This window comes from Pogona vitticeps, chromosome 4 (assembly GCF_051106095.1).
Source record: "Pogona vitticeps strain Pit_001003342236 chromosome 4, PviZW2.1, whole genome shotgun sequence".
Lineage (NCBI taxonomy): Eukaryota > Metazoa > Chordata > Lepidosauria > Squamata > Agamidae > Pogona > Pogona vitticeps.
Window position 1 is genome coordinate 228,550,329 of NC_135786.1, and position 18,938 is coordinate 228,569,266.

At 43.7% G+C, this 18,938-nt stretch overlaps 1 long non-coding RNA gene across 1 annotated transcript; it reads left to right on the forward strand.

The window, feature by feature from the left end:
- Positions 1-182: 182 nt before the first annotated feature.
- LOC144588589 (uncharacterized) lies at positions 183-14,608 on the forward strand. Its single transcript, XR_013544205.1, has 2 exons — positions 183-1,490; positions 1,772-14,608. It is a non-coding gene; the product is annotated as an uncharacterized LOC144588589 (long non-coding RNA).
- The last annotated feature ends 4,330 nt before the right edge of the window (positions 14,609-18,938 follow it).

Sequence of the window (18,938 nt, forward strand, 5' to 3'; positions counted from 1 at the left end):
CTATGCTGAACTTTTTAGCTCAAGGTTGACTCAGCCTTCCATCCTTCCGAGGTCGGTAAAATGAGTACCCAGCTTGCAATGTGTAGCCTTTATAATTAAAATTGTAAACCGCCCGGAGAGTGCTTGTAGCGCTATGGGGCGGTATATAAGTCCAATAAATAAATAAAATAAATAAATTAGTCTGAAGTGGAGGGGCAAGAGGATTTGTGAGGCAGAGATAAGTCTTAAAACGTTTCTCCCTAATTTGATAATTTTCTTCGTGTCGTTCGGGAAGTGAGCGATCACCTAATCACCCTTTCATATTCTGTCAAAGCAGGGCCAGGAGAGGAAAGCTTGATTTGCTATTGCCGAAAATGTATATTGGTCTGAGGTTTTAAAATGAGAGCACTCTCTGGCCAGGCACGCTTGGAAGCAGGATCCTGGGTTTAATTGTTGGTTTAATCCAGCTGGGCTTTACCTAATACAGTGGTGCCTCGCAAGACGAAAGCCTCGCGGGATGAAAAACCTGCAAGCTGAATGGTTTTTGCGATCACTGTGGTGCCTCGCAAGACTGCTTCTTCTATGGCCGTGCTTCTCAAGACAATTCCCCCCCCCCCAAGACCGATGCCCCGCAAGACAAATATAATTCATTCGTCTTGCAAGGTTCCCATAGGAATGCATTGCAGTGCATTCCTATGGGAAACTGATTTTCGCAAGACGAACATTTTGCAAGACAGCACTACTCGTGGAACAAATTACTTTCGTCTTGCGAGTCACCACTGTACCTATATAGAAGCTGCAAACTTCAGCTGGTGCAAAACTCAGGAGCCAGACTACTGACTGGGGCCAGTTATGGGGAACATAGAGTGCCCCAGTTATAACAACTGCTCTGGCTGTCAGTCCATTTCCAAGCCCAATTCAAAGTGCTGGTCATTACCTATGAAATCCTATACAGCAACCTTCAGGCTATAGGAAGGACCATATCTACCCATATGAAGATAATCAGAGGAGGCCCTCCTCTCAGTCCCATTGCCAACACGGGCATGGCTGATAGGGACACGGGAGAGGGCCTTCTCTGTGGCAGCTCCCGGGTTATGGAAAGTTCCCCCTCGGGAGATCAGGCTGGACCCCTCCCTTTATCCTTCCACCGACAGCTGAAGACCCATCTCTTCAGGCAGGATTTTAACAATCATATTTGCATCCTTTAATGTCTTCTTAGAGTTAAGATAGTTTTAATGTTTGCTTGCTTCTAATGATTCACTTGTATTTTAATTAGCATATAGTTTTTTTAAAAAATCTTTTGTTTTTAATTCTATTCTTTTTAATACCATGAGCTGACTTGAGCCCTCCCCCCTTATCGGGAGAAGGCGGCATATAAATAAAACGAACAAATAAATAAACAGAAACACTGTTGTCGTTTCTTATGAATGCAGTTAGTGGCTTTCCTGTTTTTTTTCCCCCAGTGCCTGGATTTCTTCTCCTTCCAGAGTTTCAGCTTCAGTAATTCCCAGGTAAGGAAAGAAGAGGAGCTATGGGTAAAGAAGTGACTGATGGTTGGTGTCATCAGTCAGCAGTATTTAATCAGTTAATTTGTCATATAAATCAATTCGAAAGCGGTAGTCAGCTCCTAAGATACCTCAGTCAGTCAGGCAGCATATTTAATCAAAGATACTGTATCACTATTAGTTGCTATACATCTGGCAGATATGAATTCTTATGGTATTCCTAAAGCTTATGTCATAATAAATGTGTTTGTTTTTGATAACAAGGTTCATTGTTTTTCCTTCAACAGTTGAACACCCTTATACATCAAGAAAGTATTCTTGAAAGCAACAGGATGTAATGGTTAGAGCAAGAGCGGGAACCAACCTAGATTTCTCTACCAGCCCTCACCGGACTCAGAGATGTCGGAAATGGCCATTCAAACAAGCAAGCAAACAGATACGAAGTTGGTTGTTGTGGGTTTTTCGGGCTCTTTGGTTGTGTTCTGAAGGTTGTTCTTCCTAACGTTTCGCTAGTCTCTGTGGTCGACATCTTCAGAGGAACAGGAGTAGACATGAAGTTGTTCTAATTTTTCAGGTTTGGGAGAGTAGAGAGTTCTTGTTGGAGTATTCTCCAAGCAGGGTGGATAAAAATCAAATTTTTCCCTCAAATTAATTTAAATCATGATTTAAATTTAAAAATTTTAAACCATGAAATGATCTGATTTTTTTAAAAAAAAAATAATTAAATTGTGTTTTAAATAAATTTAATTTAAATCAAATCCACCTTGCCTCCAAGGTCCTTATATAAAAACTGCTGCTCCTGGAGGCCTTTAAGGATATAATAGGCTTTCTTTAAAAAAAAATTGGAACTTTCTTTTTAAATGTGGGGCTCTGGAGTGGCTGTAACAGTGCCCTTCTTGGGGCCCCAATGCAGCCCCAGAGGGCACTTGGACCACTGGGTTAGAGCAATGGTCCTCTCCAGATGTTTCAGGCTTTTGTAGCCCATATCACTTTTCTGGAGTCTGGAATAGCTGCACAGCTTTAGACCAATGCCATCCAGATGTGTTGTGCTGCCGTTTCTAGCCTCTCCCCACCAGGTCGGCAATGATGATGGAGCATGCTCAGTGAACAAGGCGGAACTTACAGGTTCACACCAGGTTATGCTCGTAGTGCCATGAGTGTGTACACCTCGTCGTCACCTGCTACCTTTCCGTCAGCCTTCCAAAACCACAGACCACAAAGTGCTTTGTCGATGGAGGGATGCGTTGCTACCTAAATACTCTTATCACGCTTTGAAGAGCACAACTTAAGTGAACGAACTTTGAAAACATCAAAGCCAAGAATATCTGATCACCTTAACTGACGAGTGAAGGGGGGGGGGAAATTACACGTGGGGAAGTTTGCTGTGCTTCTCAGAAACCAACCTGGCCAGCATCTTTATTTCCTCTCACGCGCTCTCTTTTCACTCCGTACCGAACAATCCCTTGCAATTCACAGTTCTAACCCACACGGTATATATTTAAATGCTACCTTACTAAGAAGAGACCATTTTGGAAACCCCCTTTAATGAGCTACCACGAATTTGCAAGAGGCTGTCAAGCGTGAGCGGCGCATTTGAATATCTCGACCTCCTGAGTATGCTGAGGGGGAAGCACCGGGCTGAGACGTTGGGGCTGACAGATGTCCACGCGTGGCTGAGAATGCTTTGGAGGCGAGAAGAGGGGAAAACTGGGTTTTCCACTACTCATACTGAAGACTCTTTTCCACCCAGAGATGACTAAAAGATTTTTTTTTCACACATCACATTAGCATAATGACGCTGGGCTGCTACTACTACTACTACTGAGGCCTTCCTTTCCCTGCTGTGGTTTAGTGACGTTTGTATGGTAGTTTGCTACCTGGTTTTTACTGATTTAGCAAAGTAAACAGGATCAGGCCTGGTTCATTTTTGGACCGGGATTGCATTAGTCGGAGGGAAAAATTTGTGCCTTCCAAAAATGGCTCTTAAAAAAAAAAGAAAAAGAAGGAAACTGTAGCAGTTCCTCAGTGTATTAGCCCATTTCTCCTATCCTGAGATGGACAGAATAGGAAGTGCAGGGTGTGTGTGCTCATTAATCAGAAGCCTAAATAAGTCATCATGTCTTAAGCTGTAATGTCTTAAAATTACATTGTTGTTTTATTGTAAGCCGCCTAGAGTGGTCTAATACGATCAGATAGGCGGGATAGAAATAAAATAAATAAATAAATAGATAAATAAAATAAATGTCCCCCAGTCTTCTTTCTTACTGGGTCCGTTGCAGACTGCCGCAGGGTTGCATCCTCACGCAAGGTGATTGTTGGGATGCAGAAGCAGTTTTGCTAAATTAACTTGTTCCCAGTAAGACAGCCTGTAAAGAGTTCAGTAAGTGCTGCAAGGTTTCTTGCCTCGTGTGCAAAAACAGAACAATGGAAACTTTAAAAATCAAGGTTTTGTTAGTTGCTTTAGAATGTCTCTATGCAACATAACTGTCTTTCCCCTTGATGCACCAAAGTACACATGCAATGCCAGTGCAGGAGCACTGGATGATTGATTGAAAAGAGGCAAAACACCCATCCGCTGCTTCTGATTTCTAAGTGTCTGTGCAATACTTTGCCGCCCAAACATACAGTTTGTACAATTTGCACAAAAGTCATTTTTTTTGTAAGTTTGAAAACTCACATTGAAATGGGTGGAAAATATCTCTCTAGACAAGGAGGAAAATTTTGCAGTTCCTCATGGGAAGGTGATGGATGAGGATTTAATGTCCAGGTAAATGTGTGCTTTTGAGTTGCGACCACTTGACCCATGTGGAAAATCTTGGAAATTTCCACTTGCCTCTTATCCACATGCCTGGTTCAGTTAAGCATAAAGGCTCTTAGCTTCTCATCCGTTCACAGTTAGAAATTATTTGGCTTTGGTCTCTTCTGGAGAAATAAAAATTGTGCAGAAGCCAATTTATACATTATCACTCAACAATGCCACATGCCCTATAGAAACCATGTATTGCTTTTTCCTGCCTTCATAGTCATCGTCTCCTCCCGTTGATTTTTTTTAGGGAATCTTCAAAGAGCTGCTACTACTAGCTAGCAGAAATCCTGTCCCCTGGCTTCCTGATTGGCATTCCTGGCATAGGGTGAGCCTACCATGGGAAGCGTTAAAATATCATTCCAAGCTACAGCTTTGAACAGTCATATGCTCAAGCACTGGCATTTTTTTCACCTTCTTTCAAACAAGACACATGCGTATTTTGTGTGTGCATATATGTGTGGTGTGGCTTCATTTTCTGAAACTTTCCATTTTTTGCAGCCTTCCCTTTAGCAAACCAAGATTTTTCTCCCCCGCCCCCTCTTTATGTGCCAATTGCCGTAGGAATGATGAAACTGAAGCCTGTGTTTCAAAAAAAAACTCCAGCTACAAAACAGAGCTTGGAAAAGTTACTTTTCAGTCTGTACTTCCAGACAGCATCATTCGGCATCACCAGCATCTGGCTGAGGAGTTTGATTCTCTTCTCAACAAGAGCTAGACTCAGTGATCCATAGGGTCCCTTCTAGCTCTGCAGTTGTAAGATGATGATGATAGTGATTACTATAAAACTATCAGACTGCTTCATCCAACATAGCCAGTAGAGGAGAGATGAGGAGACATGATGGTTTCCCAGAAATCAAAAAGGGGTTATCAGTAGACATGGTCTAGAGGGGCAGGGTAAAAATCAAATAAATAAATAAATAAAAATAAATTGACCCCATGTCTCAGTTAAGCCCAATTGTTTTATGTGAAATATTATGGTTTGCGTCCATGTTACGAAGTGGGGCTAATCCAGAACACCCTGTACAGTGGTGCCTCGCTTAACAATAATAATCTGTTCCAGGAAAATCACCGTTATGCGAAAACATCGTAAAGCGAAATTAAAAAAACCCATTGAAATGCATTCCAATGGGGTAAAAACTCACCGTCCAGCAAAAAATCCTCTATATGGCGGCCATTTTCGCTGCCTGTATAGTGAGGAATCTGTCCCTAAACACAGCGGGGAGCCATTTTAATTACCCAGTGGCCATTTTGAAACCGCCAATCAGCTGCTAGAAAAACATCGTTTTGCGAAGAATCTGTTCCCGAATCAGGGAACCGATCATGGCAAAGCGAAATTCCCCCATTTAGACCATTGTTTTGCAACCGCAATTGCAATCGCAAAAAGATAGTCGTAATGCGGGGCAATCGTAAAGCGAGGCACCACTGTATTTTGGAATGCCTGGACTATTGGTTACAAGTTGATTTGATTTTAAGTGGTGTAAAAGGCCTCGGTTATGCATGGCATAACTGACCATTGGCTCATCATGAAAAGAGCTGTGGGACGCTGGAACGACCACACTGAAGGCGAATCCAGGGGCTGCCAAACGGAACTCCTTGTGGTGAAACAGTGGCCTTGTGAGATGCAAATCCCAGCAAGAACTGGCACACAAAGGCTGTGAGACTTAAAAAGCAGGAAAAAAAATCTTGGATTGTGAATTAAAGCATGAGGGGAAGCGGTAATAAATATTCTGAAGCTCCTCACACCGTGGTGGCCTCATGACTTGATGGCTTGGTTCCATCTGCCACGGAGGAGCCTTGGATGAGGACTTACAACTATAAGAGTGTGTTGGCAGGTATAGGGGTGTCTTCCAAATCTTGGAGGTTTTGGGCAACATTAACTGTGTGCCACCTAGACCTGTAGAGAGGAGGAATTATACTTAACTTTGAAACACTATTTATTCATTCATTCATTCATTCATTCATTCATTTGTTAGACTTTTATCCTGCCCTTCTAGACGATGTCTACTCAGGGCGGGTCACAATAAAATCATTCATAAAACAGTTAAAAGAATAAATTAAATTGACATATTAGTGTTCATCAAGATGGGAAAATAGACAAAAACTAAAAGTTAAGTATTGACAGGAGGGAAGGCCTGTCTACAGAGCCAAGTCTTTAATTGGCTCTTAAAAACACCCAGCGAGGGTGCCAGGCAAAACTCTGGTGGCAAGCTGTTTCAAAGTTGAGGGACCACCACCGAGAAGGCCCGGTTTCTTGTTCTTTCTTTCTGGGCCTCCTTCGGTGTTAGGCCCCTCAGCCGTCTTTCCTGGCTATAGCGAATAATTCGGGTAGATCTAGGTGGGAGAAGGTGTTCCACCAGGTATCAAGGTTCTAAACCGTTTAGGGCTTTATATGTCATCATAACACTTTGAAATCAATGTGGAAACGAATGGGCAGCCAATGCAAGGCAGCCAGAATGGGAGAGAGATGCTGGTGTTTTCTCGTTCTACTAAGTAATCTGGCTGCTGCGTTCTGCATTCTATAGTATTCCCACTGTGCCTCCCGTATGTAGAGCCAGCCTGTGTGGCCTTGGGCAAGCTGCAGAATCCCAGGACGCCTCCAGAAGAAGGGAATGGTAAACCACTTCTACCTCTTCTTTGTCTCTTCTGTAGAGGACGCGGCTGTGGTCCTTCAGCGTTGCTTGGCCTCCGTTCTAGAGTGGACTGAGGGCAATAGGTTAATTTAAAAACTGTTACCATTGCATAGCTTTATTCGTTGTGAGCCACCCTGGGGTGGGGAGAAAAGCAGCATGTCATGAATACAAATGAATAAATAAATACAATTAGATACCCGTCGATTCGCGCGGCCCCCACGCTGGGCACCTTTAAAACCCAATTAAAATCATGGCTGTTTATTCAGGCCTTCCCTCCAGCCAACTCTTGATTTTTTCTTACTTTTCCTTTTTATTTTTACTGCTGTTCTTGTTTGATTATTATGTATTTGTCTATGTTTTATTATTTGATTTTATATTTGGAATCCGCCTAGAGTGGTCCGGTGGGCCAGATAGGCGGGGTATCAATCAATCAATCAATCAATCTATCTATCTATCAATTAATTAATTAATTAATTAAATAGAGGGAAACCATCTTATCCCCCTTCTAATTCCAAAGGTCAGTGCTCATCTGCTTCAACCCAAAGGCTGACAAACAGCCAGCACAGCAGGCCTGCTGCCTCAGGATGCCAAAGGGTCTTACCTGTGCTCTAGGCTGTGCACCCCTAATAGTGTCTGTGCCATCGTGCCAGCCTGTACCCGTTGCAGGACCGGACGATGTCCAAGGAAAAGGGGATGCTGTTAGGAGAGGGAGTGGGGAACTGTTTGGAGCATTCCCTGTGTTTTCCACTTCTTGCATGACAAGCCTCGGCCCAGGAGTCAACGGCAGTGGCCTGACTGGCATTTAACTCTGTTTACCAAGTCCTTGAAGGGGTACGAAAGGTCATTTCCAGTCCCCTAAAGGCGTTGCAGGAGAAGGGGGCAGGTCTAGCTAGAGTGAGTTGCCATGTGGGCCTGTCACATCCCTTCCTGAAAGGAGTCTGCAGGGATGGAAATGTGACAGAAGAACAAAAAGAGAGAGGGAAAGAGAGAGAAAGGTTATGGTGCTATGTTCCTTCTTTTTTCTCTTTCTTTCCTTTTTTAAATCATGCAGAGTCTCTCTCTCTCTCTCTCTCTCTCTTTCTCTCTCTCTCTGAGCATCCTTCAACTCATCCTGGCTTGTGCGCTAAAGATGACAGTTGGGAGAGTGGAGTGAATGAGGAGGGGAGAGAGAGAGAGATGCAAGACATCTTTTGAATGTTTGCCAAGGTTGATTTAATTAGCTGCATTGAATTCATTAACTTTTTTTTTAATGACATCTCTCTCTCTCTCTCTCTCTCTCTCTCTCTCTCTGTGCCATGAAGCGCAAATTAGAGTTTGCAAGCGTCGGCGGCGTACAACGCTGACCTGCCAAAAGACCTAGCAAAGCAGAAAGATTGACCTACTTTTATCAAATCTGAAGGGATCATCTTTTAAAGCTCTCCTTGGATAGACACTTACGTCGTGTTGCTGCTTCCTCCTCCTCCTTTCTCTCTCTCTCTCTCTCTCTCTCTCTCTCTCTCTCTCTCTCTCTCTCTCTCTCTCTCTCTCTCTCTCGCTTCTACACGCGAGGCTTTCTCTCGGCTTTTAATCTCCAGCGCTGCCTGAGGCTAAACCAGAAAAGCCGCACCTCTGATCATCAAGTGCAGCTAGCCCCACTGCCAACACACACACACACACACACACACACACACAGAGTGAGAGAGAGAGAGCTGCATGTGGAGCTGAATGCCTGCGCAGTGCGTAGAGCACCTTCGCAAATCAGCCGGTTGTGAGTTCAGGTGTTCGCTGTGTACAAAGTAGGCGTGCTTCCAACTGAACTGTGTTTTGTTTTTTGTTTTGAAATGCATGCAGGGATCAAACAGCCGTGTGCTTCAGATCAGGCCTCACCCGTGATATCTAGTGCCCTAGACAAATCATAATAGTAAGAATCTAAAAAAATCTTGCTGACTCAGACTCCGCATCCCTCTAATACAGTGTCTTGTGGTACAAGGTTTAGAACGGGGAACTGGCGCTTAGGCGATCGCAGGTTCAAGTCCCCTCTCAGCCACGTCCCCTTGGACCAGTTGGGTTCTCTCCACTAGACCGACCTCACAGGATTGCGAAAGTAAAGATGGGGAGACCCCCAAGGGCAGCTGCCAGAAAGGAAAGGTGGGATAAAAAAAGTAAGTCATAAATCAAATTTAGATAAAAATTCTGGCCTCCACCAGGTGAAAATAGAATATGAAGGATCGGTCTTCACATGCCCCTTAGCCGTTCGTATTCAGTGATGTTTGCTGCCTCTGGACGTGGAGTCCCTACACATCAGCCTTCTGGCAGCTCCAGATGGTTTGTGCCACACTTCCCATGACCCTCAAGGACATGATGGTTCAGAATGAGAGGAGGTGTAACACTGCGAGAGATTTTTGGGTAAAGTCTTCTGAGGTGTTGTCTAGCCCCCATTTTGAACTGTATTCACACCCAGTCTAAATCCTCCCCTTGCCTTCTGGTGTTTTGGAGTTCTCATATGATGGGTTTGCTTGCTCACTGTGTACACTATGCTGGAGGCACTTCTCCTCCAAAGCTATGTGCAACAGCCAGTGCAGTTATTTTTATAGACACTGCCTAACTCTTTCCCTTTCCCTTTGTTCTGTGGTTGTCTGTTAGAGTAGTGGCACAGAGGGAAAGAAGGAGCCATTAGCCAGCCTGTGCACTGTAGCCTTACTGGAGAGTAGCAGGACCCGTGGCAATGGAAAGCAACAGGTAATTAAGAGCCGATAGCTATATAAAAGACCTGTTCTTCATGAGCTGTCATGGGCTGATCTCCATATTTTTGAACTCTCTGTGAGAGGGCGCATTGCAAAAGGGATTCTCATTAGTGATGGGAGTTAACACTCATGCGTCTGGCGGTGGCGGCAGCCCCTCTCTTCCTTCCAATCACTCTGGAGCGCTGCTCAGCTAGCCACTTAGCAGCCATGCAGGAAGACTCATCCTCCCTCCCTTTGCCAGGAGTGGCTAGCCAACCTGGAAGAGCATAGCTCTTGGGAACGATTGGAAGGATGAGCGGGGCCATCACCCCTGCTGGACATGTAAGTGGATGGTCCAGCCCTAGGGGCCGGACCCTCGTTAACTCCAGCTGCATGGGGATATTCGTATATGACTACGCATACCCCTATCTCTAATTCTCATGAAAAGGACCTGCACTTTCAGACTTGCTGCTACACAGCTGGATGGATGCTGCAGTCCACCAACCTCTGGATAATGCACACTCTTGGACTATGTGCAAACAGAAAGCAAAACATTGGTGTTGGGGGAGGACGATTCCTTATCAAAGCTTTTCTGAAAGAGTGGCTCCTAAATTCCTGGGTTCCTTAACCTCCATGGCTGATGGAGTACTGGAATGGCCTCTTCAAATGAGTTCAGGTTTTTCTGGCTTGATTGTTTTAAAGCAACATTTTTTTTTTTTTGCATTTCATTTGTTGATTGTCCTGCTGCAGTGACTCTGTCTGGAACACACTTGGTGTTTTCATCTTAATCGCATATGACTAATTGTCTTGGGGCAGCGTCAAAGAGTGATAAACGTCTTCTGTGACTCAGTTTCATTCTAAATGACCTGATAGAAGTGGCCCATGTTTTCATGCCTTTGCCTAGGTTCTGCTGATTAAAACGGGGGTGGGGGTGGGGGTTGGAAAATAGTAGAAAGCAGCAGCGACATTTCCAGGTGAAGAAAAACAATGGCTAGACATGAGTATGCGGTTTTTTTTTGTTTCTGCTTCTTCTCCTGGGCTGTTTTTAAATCAAGGCATTGATGTGAGCTGTATTTCAGAGCCTGTGGAATATACACAAGCCTCAGAAGCCTTTGGCTGTCTCAATACAAAGCATTGGACATTTTCTCTGTTTTTTTAATAACTCTCAAGGAGGGCTGAATTTTTTGCCTTTATACTTGACAGCTTAGTTTATTGCCAGTTAATATGACAGTTTTCAAAGAGGTTGCCATTTTAGTCTGCTTCTGTGTACAGTATATAATGAAAACAAAACCAAGATGCAAGCAGAAGTTTTTAGATTAGGCATCCTTCAGTCTCAAGAGACGATGGTAATGTGCTCTGTATGGAGGACTTGGAACAGCATCTAGTGTGGCTGAGAAGGCCAATTTGAGAGTGACAATCCCTTCCACACTGAAGACAAATACAATCTGTCCCCTGTGCAGCTTCTTGATTTTGCTGGTTTCGGGACTTCCTCTTTGCTTCAGCCTGCTGGACAAGGGTCTCTTCAAAATGGGAGAGGCCATGATGCAATTTCTGCCTCCAGGCTGAGCACTTCTGAGTGTCAGGGTTTCCCATCCATCGCAGCTGTGGTTTCCCCTCCGGGGGCGGTTTCCCTGCACTAATTATCCTTACAGGAGATCTTTTGGAATCCGACGATCAGCCATTCTCACAACATGCCCAAGCCAACGTAGACGTCACTGTTTCAGTAATGTACTCATGATAAAAATTCCAGCTCGTTCTAGAACTACTCTATTTGGAACTTTGACCTGCCAGGTGATACCAAAAATGTGTTGGAGACAACACATATGGAACATGTTCAGCTTCCTCTCCTGCCATGCACAAAGGGTCCAGGACTCACTGCAGTACAGGAGTGTGCTCAGGGCACAGGCTCTATAGACCTGGATATTGGTATATGCCGTCAGCTTCTTATTAAGCCATACTCTCTTTGTGAGTCCAGAGAACATGGTAGCTGCTTTGCCAATGCGTTTATCCAGCTCGACATCTAGGGGAGAGAATGTCAGAGATCGTTGAGCCAAGGTACACAAAGTCATGAACAACCTCCAATTCTTGCATGGAGATGGTAATAAAGGGAGGTGAGTCCACACCCTGGCCCATGACTTGTGTTTTCTTCAGGCTGATTGTTAGTCCAAAGTCTTGGCAGGCTTTGCTGAAACGATTCATGAGTTGTTGGAGCTCTTCAGCAGAGTGGGCAACAATGGCTGCATCATCTGCAAAGAGGAAGTCCTCCATGCATTTCAGTTGGACTTTGGTCGTTGCTCTCAGTCTGGAGAGATTAAAGAGCTTTCCGTCTGATCTAGTCCAGAGATAGACACCTTCTGTTACAGTTCCAAAGGCCTGCTTCAGCATGACAGCAAAGAAGATCCCAAACAAGGTTGGAGTGAGGACACAGCCCTGTCTCACTCCGCTTCAGATTTCAAAGGGATCTGATGTTGAGCCATCAAAAACTACAGTGCCTTTCATTCCCCCATGAAAGGACCTGATGATGTTAAGGAGTCGAGGTGGACATCCAATCTTGGGAAATATTTCAAAAAGGCCGTCCCTGCTAACTAAATCAAGCAGAAGTATTGTGACACGTTAAATAATAATATTTATTTACATTAATAATTCAATGGCATAGCATAGTAAATTGTGTAGAGCCATTGAGTCAATGGAGATTTAATTCCTCAATTCCTCCCGAGATTTTGTTGAATCAAATGGACCTACTTTGCCTGTAACTTACTATGCTTATCACAGTTAAAGTAAGCCTATTTGAATCAGTGGAACCTATGGAGGAGTTGACTCACCAAACCAGTGGGCTTGGTCTAGTGTGATTTACAAACTAAGCAACAGAGTTTTGGTTATCACTTGAACTAAGTGGTTCACTACGATCTTGAGCGTTGGAAAATCTGCTTCCAACCAGGCTGCCCCCACCGCACAATTTTAAGATTTTTCTTGACAGCCGTTGGAACTGGGAATTTGCTTTTTAAAAATAAAATCAAGATTTCCAAGATTCCTGCTGCTAAAAAATATGCAATCCATAGAGGCACCCACTCCTATGAATAACAGAGAACATCAAACATGGCATACAAATCCACACGGCACACATGCTTGCTTTGGCTCTTGTTATATATATTTTTAAAACAGCTTGCCATTTCTGGACTCTCCCTTACTGAATGCTGTAGTTCCCACCCTTGGGTCCCTAGAGGTTCTTCGACTAAAAGTCCTACTAACCTTCACTACTAACTGTGCTGGCCAGGATTTCTGGGGGCTGTAGTCCAAGAACATATGGGTATCCGAGGTTGGAAACCACAGGTCTAGGTTGTGAACTGTGCTAGATGACACTCTGTCCTTATATGCCATCCAGTTGCATTTGACGGATGGCAACCCTATGAATTAATGACTTCCAATAGTTCCACCCTAGCTCACGTTTTGCAAACTGGCTTTCTTCATTGAATCGATTCATCCCTTGTCACAGTTTCCTGTTTCCCTATTGTATTCAGCTTCTTGTAACATTATTGTGTTTTCCAGTGAGTCTTATCTTCTGATTTTTGTTCACGGTTGGAGAAGTTGAGTTATTTTGACTTCTAGTGGGAGTTCAGGCTTGGTTTGATCTGGAACTCACTTTCTTGGAATCCTGTGGTATCCATAATCCTCTCCTTCAGGACCACATTTTGGCTGAATCAGATATTTCCTGTTAACTTTTTTCATTACTCAGTTTTCATATCCATGTACTGCAGTTAGAAATGTCATACTATTGATGGTTTTGACCTTGGCTTCCAGAAATATGTCCTGACTCATGAAGATCATTTATGGTTCATTCAGGATGAATGAACGTGTACTGTGGACAAGAAGCTACTCTGAGGACACAGAGAAACAGAATGTTTTCCTACAGGCAAAGTTGTCAAATAAGAGTGCATTTTATTTCCTTATCTGTTCATTCCATACACAGAACATGTCATAAGCCAGATTTGGTTCAGGTGAAGAAGGCTTGAAATGGCTTTTATTGGAAACAAAAGAAGAAAGTGTCCAAGTAGGACTGCAGTTGAACATTAAGAAGACAAAAATCATGACTACAGAAACACTATACTGTACAAAGTTTAAGGTTGACAGTGAAGAAACTGAAATAGTGAAATATTTTGTACAACTTGGTTCCATCATCAATCCAAATTGGGACTGCAGTCAAGAGATCAGAAGGGAACTGAGACCTGGAAAGGCAGCAATGAAGCAATGATCATCTTGGAAAAGATGATCAAATGCAAGCATGCGTTACTGGAGACCAAGACTGAGATAATGCACGTTATTGTATTCCCAAACATTATAGATGGGTGTAAGAGCTGGGCAGTGAATTAAGCTGACAAAAATAAATATAGCTTCATTTGAAATGTACTGGAGAAGAGTTTTGCAAATACCCTGGATTGGCAAAAAGTCGAACAAGGGGTCTTAGAGCAAATCAAGCCTGAACGATCTCTTTCTCCCAGCTGAGCCTCATTTAGGTGTGTGTTAGGTCAGTTAGAACTCCCTGGATAGATAATTATGGGATTTTTAGTCCAAGAAGTCAAAAAATTGCATCTATAAATTATACACATCGAGATGACAGCAGTTGTTTTTTCTTTGGAATATCTCCTCTCCCCTAGAATTCCCCAGGATACTAAAGAAAGGGAACTCAAAGGGATTCTACTATTAAGATATGTCAAGAATAATTTCCTAACCTGGCAGAACAAGGTTTGTATTACTGAGCATCCATGATTTTACAGCTGTGCTAGAATGCTGAATCATGGATGATGCAACATATGCTGAGTCATGGATGATGCAACATCTGTTATGATTGGTTGTATGCTAATATGTACATGTATATATATGTGTGTGAAGCTGAACTGATAACGTACCATCCTTCATCATCACCTTGATGTCATGCTGCCAGTTGGAACTGCTGTATATATTGTAAATATACTTTGGCGTCGGGAGAAGCTGCCTGTGTACGTGTGACTTATTTGGACTGCCTGGACTGGACAAGACTCTGCACCAGAGACGTCAGCTTTATGCACTAACAAGATATAATTAAAACTGATGAAGAGGCCTGTTTTGATGCTGACTCTGGGCAGTGGCCTTACATAAGACCTTCACAGATTCCCCCTCACACAGGACTTCTTTTCACTTTTGTATTTTGTCATAAAACCCCCAAACTTCCTATGGGCCTGCACAGCTTCTATTCAGATGGGCTTGGTGAATTAACATATTGTAGCTCGTTGCGGCTCAGATAATTACACACTCCGGTTGGCCGCTGCACAGACACAAAGCATCCTTCACCTTCTTTCAGACCAGACTATAAAATATCATCAAACAGTCCTCAGCTCAGAGGAAAGGGTGTGGAAGAGAAGTGCCATTCACAAAGGCAGGGCTGTCTGTAGTGCGTCTAGAAAAATCAGGCCACGCTGGGGAAAATTGGATTAGCACTGGAGTCTTTTCCGAGGAGGAATGGGATAACCTCGGTGCAGAAAAAGTTCAGAGGATTAATGTAACATGTCTGACAGTTTATAATCATCCCTAACCAAGGCAGAGATGTGGGAGGGGAAATTATTTTAAACTGCAACTCCCAAAATCCTTCAGTCATGAAGGCTAGTGGAGAATTCTGGAATTTCTAGTTTTAAAAATAGCTTCTCCGGGTTCTGAATCCAGCAGCACCTTTGACCTCAGAGATTTCTCAAGGCAGACAAATTCTTCCCCAAAACACCTTCCTCAGCCCAGTAGCTTTGTTGGGTTTTTGGGAAATATCACACTATGGCTGAAATCTGCATAATATAACCAAAGTTGTACATTTTGATCTGTTCCTCCTCACAGAATCGTAGGGTTAGAAGGGACCTTGGAGGTCTTCTAGTCCAACCCCCTGCCCAAGGCAGGAGACCTCATACCATCCCGGACAGACGGCTGTCCAATCTTTTTTTGAAAACCTCCAGCACTGGGGCACCCACAACATCAAGAGGCAAGCTGTTCCACTGATTCATGGTTCTCACAGTCAGGAAATTCCTCCTTATTTCCAGATTGGATCTCCCTCTGACGAGTTTCCACCCATTGGTTCTTGTCCTACCCTCAGGTGCAATGGAGAATAAATTGATGCCCTCTTACCTGTGGCAATCCTTCACCTATTGGAAGACTGCTATCATGTATCCCCTCAGTCATCTCTTCGTTAAGCTAAACATACCTAGTTCTTTTAGTCATTCTTCATAGGATTTAGCCTCCAGACCCCTTATCATCTTTGTTGCTCTTCATTGCACCCCTTCCAGGGCCTCAGCATCTTTTTTGTATTGTGGCGACCAGAAGTGGACACAGCACTCTAAGTGTGGCCTCACCAGCATGGTATAGAGTGGTACTATCACTTTTTGTGATCTTGATGCTACCCCCTTTGTTGATGCAGCCTAGGACTGTGTTGGCTTGGTGGCTGCATCACACTGCTGACTCATCCTTAGGCAGTGGTTCACCAGGATATCTAAATCCCTCTCACAGGTATTACTGTTGAGCCAGGTATCAATCCTGTACCTGTGCATCTGGTTTCTCCTGTCTAAGTACAGGACCTTACTTTTCCTGCCACTGAACTGCATCTTATTGGATAGGGCCCAATGTTCAGGTCTGTCTCGATCCTTCTGAATGTTGAGTCTGTCTTCCAAAGTATTGGCATTTCCCCCCAGCTTTGTGTCATCAGCAAATTTGATGAGTGCTTCTTCAGTCTCCTCATCCAGGTCATTTATGAAGATGTTGAAGAGCACTGAGCCCAAGAGAGAACCTTGAGGGACCCCACTGCACACTTCCCTCCACGTAGATGTGGTCTCCTGTATCACAGTACACGAGTAGTAATTCTTTACATATAGTGCAACTACTACTCCTCTTTTGTTGGGTCTGTTTGTTTTGAACAAATTATATCCTCCTAGCAACATATTCCAATCATGGGCTTCGTCCCACCAAGTTTCGGTAATGGCAACGATATCCTACCTGCCCTCACGTACTAGGACTTCAAGTTCTCCCTGTTTGTTCCTCATATGTTGAGCATTGTCCTATTTCCCTGAAAATAAGACCTATCCTGAAAATAAGCCCTAGTATGATTTTTCAGGATGCTCGTAATATAAGCCCTACCCCCAAAATAAGCCCTAGTTAAGTGAAACCCCGCCCTCCACCATTGTGCAGCAACTGGAATATGACATGACTGCATTTGAATAAATGTAGATTGTTGTACATAAAAAAAATAAAACATCCCCTGAAAATAAGCCCTACTGTGTTTTTTGGAGCAAAAATTCTTACTGTATAAGACCCTGTCTTATTTTCGGGGAAACATGGTAGTGTGTACGCATCTGAGCCGTTTATGGTTGACCTTTTGTTTGTTTGCTGTGTCTCGCGTTTTATACTTGAGTGTCCCTTCCTTCTCGCCACTTCCTTCCCCAATGTCAAGTTCAGTGTCTTAGGGGGTTGTACTTTGGGTTTGGTCCTAGAGATTGTCCTTCTTCCCCCTGCAGATTTCATATAAAGCTCTTCGGATGAGTTGAGTGAGATGTCTGCCTAACACGTTTTTCCCAGTCCTTGTGAGGTGCAGCTCATCTCTTGCCAGGATCCCTTCATGTAGGTGGTGTAGCCCATGGTCCAGAAATCCAAAGTTTTCTTGACGGCACCATCCCTTGAGCTAGTGGTTTACCCCTGCAATCCTCCATTCCTTCATTGGATGTTGACCCTCTGTTGGAAGCACGGACGAAAATGCCACCTGAGATCCCAGTTCTTTTGCCTGCCTTGCTCAATAAATAAAGTAAAATAGTCTGATGCTTATGTCTTTGCTTACATCATGCAATGAGATTTCGGCCACAGAATCCCAAAGCAGAAACACTATGGAACCCAACTTGAGTTCCTCCAGGCCAAACTCAAACCATTTGGAGTTCTTTTTGAAGAGAAGTGTAATACTGTATTAGAATAATCATCGAACTGCATAGGCAAAATTAAAGAGTGCCAACGCAGCATTTTGTCTCTTCAGAAAGCTTGGTATTAAAGACCTTCAGAGAGGGGGAAAATGCTTTGGCCAACTGAGGGCAGTCAGCTATGCTGGAGCCTGGGAATTCAAAGTAAAAAAAGAAAAAAAGACTCATGGGCCGCAGAAGCAAACATGTCTGAGGTTCGGCTGATAAGATGCTGTTTCAAAGTCAAAAGAGGTCTTTAAAGGCCACACTGCAGACTTAAAATGCTAATTTATTGTAAGGGAAAAAGCTTTCATGTGTACACACAAAAACCATCCTGCAAAAAAAAGAAGAAGTCACTCTCCGCTCACATGGCTTCCTCCAAACGCTTGGTGGTCACAGGCATTCCAAACATACTAGCGGTCCTTCTGTCAAGGATGAGCCTTCTATTTATAGCAGTGGCTTGCTACTTTTCTCCTCCGAGCTGTGTCTGAAATCTCAGGCCGCTCTTCTTCCCACACCCTTGTATTTCTTATACACCCTTGAATCCGTCAGGTGGTTTCCCATCCAGATTTTTCTAAGGCCCCGTCATTAACTTTCTCAATTAATGGTTCCATTCACTTTTGTTGCTGAAACTTCCCTCAGCTTTCTCCATGCGAGCTGGGAGTTCCTAAAAGTTTGTCGTCAAAAAAAAGAGGAATTTTTTCCAAGATTTACGTTCACGGTTGTTGCTCCGGCTTATTTGCGTTTCCCATTGCTTCCAGTGAGAGAGTTGATTGCTTCAGTTGTTGCCTGCCCCAACGGAGTTTTCCTTCTGTTTGATGTGGAATTTGAAACTCTTACCTCAGCCAGGGATCTGAATTTCAGACAAATAGGAAAAGGGGTTCTCATTTTATTGACTTTTTTAATGAAAAGTATAACGATCAGATTAAATAATATTCCCTCTGCTTGCTGTCTTGGGTGGTGGGCCTTCGGCTTTATGCAACCAAGATGGCGCCCTCCACGATGACAAGGGGCGAGGATTCATCAGGCGAAAGGAAATCCTGGGTGATCTCTTTTTATAGTGCTCTTCTCTTGCCACTGTGGTTGGAGGATCTGGTGTGGAAAGATGATGTCAGAACGTTGGACTAGATTCTGCTAAGTGCGATTGGGACAAAGGCTGGACAGCCGTAGTTGCTGGTGCCCATTGTGGCTCTTGGGACACAAAAGCATAATAAATAATGGTGGGCAGAGTCACCAACAAAAGTGGGTGTACATACACACACAAGCATTCTTACACAAACAGAGTCATGGAAGAATTCACACATACATATACAGTGGCACCTCGACTTAACAAACTTAATCCGTATTGTAACGGCGTTTGTACATCA